The sequence below is a fragment of the Rhagoletis zephyria genome, unplaced genomic scaffold (assembly GCF_001687245.7).
Source record: "Rhagoletis zephyria isolate East Lansing unplaced genomic scaffold, Rhagoletis_zephyria_1.1 Rzeph_scaffold_01339, whole genome shotgun sequence".
NCBI lineage: Eukaryota > Metazoa > Arthropoda > Insecta > Diptera > Tephritidae > Rhagoletis > Rhagoletis zephyria.
The window spans coordinates 21,204-27,680 of NW_016158423.1; positions in this window are offsets into that span (position 1 = coordinate 21,204).

Here is a 6,477-nt window from a genome sequence, read left to right on the forward strand (position 1 = left end):
CGGGCGCATTCTTCTATTTTTTTTGTTTTCTTATTTAGAATGCAATCTTGCGATTTGAAAGTCAAATTCTAAATAATGTTCTTCCCAAATAAAACCTTTTTATATTTTGGTTCAAATTTACTTTTACATTTCTCATCAGATTTTGCAAAAAATTAGGCTTTGTGATTAACGCGTCATCATTAAATTTCACAAATTCTTAATTTATGCAAAATACCTGAAGTCGGCTTGAAGAGATCGCCCTCCGATAAACAACTAACAGATCCTCGTTTAAAGTACAAAACCGTGTATCGACAAAATGCACAACTGTCACATACGCAGTTGCATTAATTGTTTGTAGAGAGTAAAACACTCATATTTCAAAAGGTTCTCTTTTTTTACAAAGAAATCGCATTTCAGGACGAATGGATAAGGCTTGAGCCAAGAGCTTGTGTGAGCAAATGCCATTTTTGGCAAAAAATGTCAATTACGCGGTTTTGCAGAACGACGATACGCGGTTTTGTACTTTAAGCGACGATATGTAAGCATACACTTTCGTCATGCTTTCTGAACCTAGTCGTCAACCCCATTTTCGAAATCATGTAGCCGGCATAATTTTCTAGTTTATCATATTCCACATCGTTGAATGTACTGATAAAATCTTCTGGTTAAAAAAAATATTTCTTCTAGTGATCAGGTAGCATGAATTTGATGAAATGTCATAATTTTATTAAAAGTCAAATGGTTAACAACAACAACGAATGTCATTAAATGAAACTACCTTCTTTTTTTGTATCATGCAATCTATGAAATTGAAAATGAAAAACGTGGAGCGCATGCAATACAAAGCATTCGATTTAATTGACAATAGTCAAACTACATAACGTAGACCTAAAATTTCTACAGCGAAAGTAGAACTTTGAAATCGATTTTAAGCGGTCGTTATTCATATATTACTTTTCATATCAATTCAAGTGTATTACATGCGCCCCACGCTTTTCATTTTCAATTTCATAGATTGTTTATAATGACTTTTGCTAAAATTTCAAAATCAAAAGTTATCAAAACAAATTCTATGGGACTGAGAAGTATTATTTTCTACTTTTTAGTCCATTTATAAAAGCGTTGTATATTAAAAAGTTTTTTTTATATTATTTAATTTTTACTTTTTAGTCCTGTCTGAATAAAAGTTTGCAATAGATATTAAAATAATTCAACGATATTCATTAGTCATTACTAAATTGACAAGACTACCATAGAGAGTGGTACTGATTATGTGTATATGTATTATGTTAAGTTTTAAAGCAAATGTATAATATTATTGTGAGTATATGTTCTTTGCATTAGTCCATAATTGTTATCTTTGTTTTTACAAACACATGTATGCCAACTTGTATTATTCGTTTTAACATCTTTTGTTTTTTCCTTGTATTTCTTTGTTGGATTTAATAAACATAGTCGCCCCTGATGATGCTGGAAATTTCAGCGAAACGTTGGGCAACGAAGGTGGAATAAGTGTTTTATTTGCACCATCAAATAATAGATCAGACCAGCCTACAAGTGTAACAAAAATATATTCTACAAACTGATCGCAACAAAAAACCATAAAACATATTTAGTTGGTGTGCTTATTAAATACAACATTCACATTAAAATGTTGACTAAAAGGTATATTATCGAATTCAAAGTAAAGCTACATATATCATATCCAAGAGTCGGTAGTTTGCACCTTTTCCAAATTTTTAGAACTTACATTGCACCGTAGCAGTAGTCGTCTTAAGTTTGAGATACTGACAGCCGATTTGTCAGTGGATGTTTAATTATAATCAAAAGATTATCTCTTATTGTCATCTTCTCAGTGTACTTAATATATGATTAACTCACCACCACCTTTCATAAGATTTATTAATGGCGAAACCAGCTTTTCCTGTAAATCCTGTAAAACCTGCAAATCGTGATTGCAAATCGGGTTGGGTTGAATCCAAATAGTTTGTTATTTTGCAAAATCCTAGGAAACGAAACAGTTGCAAGCTGACACCTTTTTAATAATGGTTTAAATTTAATTAATGCTCATACGTATGAGTTGTCAAAAACCATTGTTTTGAACCTGTAAACCTCAAGTAAATGTCAATTACACCAATTTACAAAAGTATTTATTAAATGTTAAAATCAGTACAAACTCAAAAAATCAGTAGATTTTGCGTACTGATTTCGGGCTCTTAAAAATCAGTACAATAGAAAAAAATCAGCACATGTACTGATTAAATCAGCGCATCTGGCCACCCTAAGCAATAGGATGGTTTTGGTTGGTAAACACTTTTGTAGCTAAGAATTTTGAACCTAATAACAATTAAAAACGAAAAAATACTCTGTAAAACTGTTAGGAATTTTAAATGTATTACTCATGTACGTGAGGGACGAAGCAATGGTGAAACCATTCTATGAAGATGTCTGCAGTTACGCCATAAATTTCCGATTTTTTCAACAATTTCAGATTTTTGCTCCAACGAAAGGAATTTCCTCGCAGACACGATAACACTTAAAAATTATTTAAATGCTAAATTTATTAGCACACAAAAACTAAAAAACCACATAAAACAGCGCACAATGACTCACAAGCGGTTGGAACTCGACAAGAACCAAATATACACTAGCATCACATAGTACACGGTGGAGAGAATACAGAGGTGGCGCCGATGACGATACCTCTACTCGGCTCTCAGTGATTTTGACAGAATCAGCTGTTTTGGTGACGTCATAGTAGAGAAGACAGCAGTAGTGATGTGCTCAGTCAATACTTTCAAGTATTGATCGATATTCGGCAACGATTTAAAATGTATCCAATACTCTCGATACTCGGTACCAAAACATTTAGATTTCAAATAAAAGCGCACACAGGCCAAAGATATGGAAAAAAACGGCTCAGGGGAGACTCGCCAATAGAGCCGATAGAGCTTTTAATACTGATTCAAATGAAAGATGTATATATGTCGGTTCCAGGCCATAACGCAGAGAAACTCTCACTTGTTTGAAGCATTTTTGTTCCAGCTGAATCGGACGATATCATTTTTGGAGGCCAAGGGGCAGATTCTATAACCAGTTAGCGACAATTTTCGAATCGGTATCGGGTTTGTTGACCTATGATATGAAATATTGTTACACCAACAAGTACGATATCGATCCGAAACTTCTCGCTAACTGGTTAGATCTCCCCCCTGAAAAGCTTCTTCATCCGTCAAAACATTTTTCTTGAACCTTGGATCGACTAAGGTTAAAACTGATAAAATAATATTTTTCTGTGGCGATAAGTTCAAGTGTTTTAGCCGATATCATATAAATTAGTAATGAAAGTTTTTTCTAAACCTGAAATGCATATAATGGCGAGGGTTTAATGTAAATAATCGGTATCGGAAACTGTGGAATGTTCTAAGGAAACATTAAACAAATGCATAAACTGCATTCGTGCTAATAAAAAATTTAACTTAGGGCTTGATAAAAATCATATGACCTTTAACCGACAGTGTCCTGTATACCAGAAAAAGCTCGAGCATAAAAGAAATACTGTAAATTACTAACAATTACAGACAAGTTTGTGGGGACCCTAGCGTTGAGTTTACGTCTCACCCAGGTGTAAAGAAAGCGCTACCCGAATATTTGCAATGCGTATATCTCAATATACAGAGTTTAGTGGCTAATAAAGTTGAGCTAGAAATACTTATAGATTTTACCGACCCGGATCTACTTTTGTGTTCCGAAACATGCCTAACTGATGACATAGAGGATACGGAAATAATGTTCCCGGCGTATCAGATGATACGCTGCGACTCACACAGTAGACACACAGGGGGAGTGATAATACTCGTTCGAAATACGCTCGGTTTTAAAACAATAACTAACAAGGCTTTAGACAAAAATGTTTGGTGTATAGTTATTCAACTCACACACTGTGATACCAGGTGGCAGCTCGGGGTGGTTTATCACTCCCCAAGCTCAAGTGATGCGGAATTTGTTACATATATGGAGGATATCTTAGCTGAAATCTCAGAAAATTCTGTGAACACTGTTGTCATTGGCGATTTTAACATAAACATGAACGTAGTATCAACCTACAGCAGAAAACTCAATGATGTTTTCTTGCAACAAGCCATGCAACAGCTGATAAATTTTAATACGAGGGTGACGGAACATTCGGAAACACGTATTGACTTGTTGTATTCCAATGATAACCGAGTTATATGCCAAAAGGTCGAGGATCATAGAATATCTGACCACGAAACAATAATGTTTCGACTAAATGTCAATAAACTAAGTGGTGCTAAGGAGGCAGAAGTAATATCCTGGGAGAGATATAACCCAGAGAACTTAACAAGTTTACTAAGGCAGTGCGATTTCTCGAACTTAAATTTTTTCGATGCTGACGGTATGGTGGAGTATATTACTCATTGCATTATGTAGGCCATGAGGCAGTTGACTTACTCAAAAATAACTCGCATTAGGCAGAGGAACAAATGGTATGACAGGCAATTGACAGAGATGAACAAGTATAAATCTAAATCCCATGAGAAAGCAGTGATGACAGGGTACTGGGGTGAATATAATTTAGTGAGAAGCAGATATAAGAAAATGGTAAGGTGAAAAAAAATTAAATACTTAGAGCATAAGGTGGAAATAAATAAGGGTGACAGCCGACTCATGTGGAAATACTTAAAGGAGGTAGTCAATAACACGGAGGTCAAAGAAAATATTGGGGAAGTGATAATAAATAACACCAACTACGTAGACAGCTTTGAAATTGCGGAAAACCTAAATAATTTTTTCGTGGACAGCATTTTGGAAATACATACCAATATAGAGTGTGTAAACTATGATTTTTTCGGGCAAAGAGCTCCCACAAGTACGCTAAAATTTGAAGAGGTCTCAACGGAAGACATTCTTCAAATTGCAAAAAAATTTAAGCGGAAAATTGGGGGAAACAACCTACTTTCTGAAGGTGTTATTAAGGACTCTGCTGATTATATGGGATATTTCTATGCCCTACTTATAAATCAGAGTCTCCAGACAGGAACAGCACCGGAAGAATGGAAAATTTCATCCGTAGTGCCCGTCAAGAAAGTTAGAAATACGGTTAAAGCTGAGGAGCTTAGGCTCATCAATACTCTCCCTAGCTTGGAAAAAATGCTAGAAACCGTTGTGCAAAACCAGCTACAGTACTATGTGGAATCCAATAAAATACTCATAAAAGAACAATCTGGATTCAGAGCTAAACATTCCTGTGAGACTGCGCTGAATCTGGTGCTTTCTCAATGGAAAGAAGATCTGAACAGACACCTTAATGTAGTGGCAGTGTTTATTGATCTTAAAAGAGCATTTGAAACCGTTGATAGGGTCCGAATGTTGGATAAACTAAAATACATTGGTATAAAAAACACTGAGCTTGACTGGTTTAGAAGCTTTCTATGTAATCGTAGGCAACAAACAATAGTTAATTCAAAGATGTCTAGTAAGATAGCCGTAGACATCGGATTACCACAGGGCTCAGTTTTGGCACCCCTACTCTTTAATATATATATAAACGATATTAAAAGTTCTCTCAAACATTGTAAAATAAAAATCTTTGCGGATGATGCCTTGTTAACGATCAGTGATAGGGAACTACCGAATGCGATTGTCAAAATGCAAGAAGATCTTAATTCTTTGTATCAATGGCTGTGTTCAAATAAACTCAAACTGAATGTGGAAAAGACTAACTTTATGGTATTTTCCAGAGCGGCAAATGCTGACTCCATAAGCCGTGAATTAAAAATCAAAGATGAAAATATCGAAGAGGTGAAAATTGTCAAGTACCTAGGAATATACATAGACAACAAACTAAAGTTTGATGAGCACGTTGAGTATACAGTCAACAAGATTGCTAAAAAAATTGGCCTTATAAAGAGATCGTGTTAGTACTTGGGAAGAAGATATAAAACGTTGGTGTACAGGTCAATAGTAGAACCGCACTTTATATACTGCCCCACGATTTTCTTCCTAGCGGGGGACTCCCATGTAGATAAGCTGCAAAAAATGCAAAACCGAGCGATGAGATTCATCCTCAACAAACCGTATGACACACCAACAAGATGTATGCTTGAAACCTTGAATTGGTTAAGCGTGAAGCAACAAGTTTTTTACCACGCTATGAAATTTGTGTACAATATTAAGAAGGGCAACCTGCCGGATTATCTTAGCGATAATCTCCGATATANCAAAAATGCAAAACCGAGCGGCGAGATTCATCCTCAACAAACCGTATGACACACCAACAAGATGTATGCTTGAAACCTTGAATTGGTTAAGCGTGAAGCAACAAGTTTTTTACCACGCTATGAAATTTGTGTACAATATTAAGAAGGGCAACCTGCCGGATTATCTTAGCGATAATCTCCGATATATAAATGAGACGCATACATATTTGTTGAGAGAGAATAACAGCTTCAGACTCCCGAAGTATAGAACAGAAGT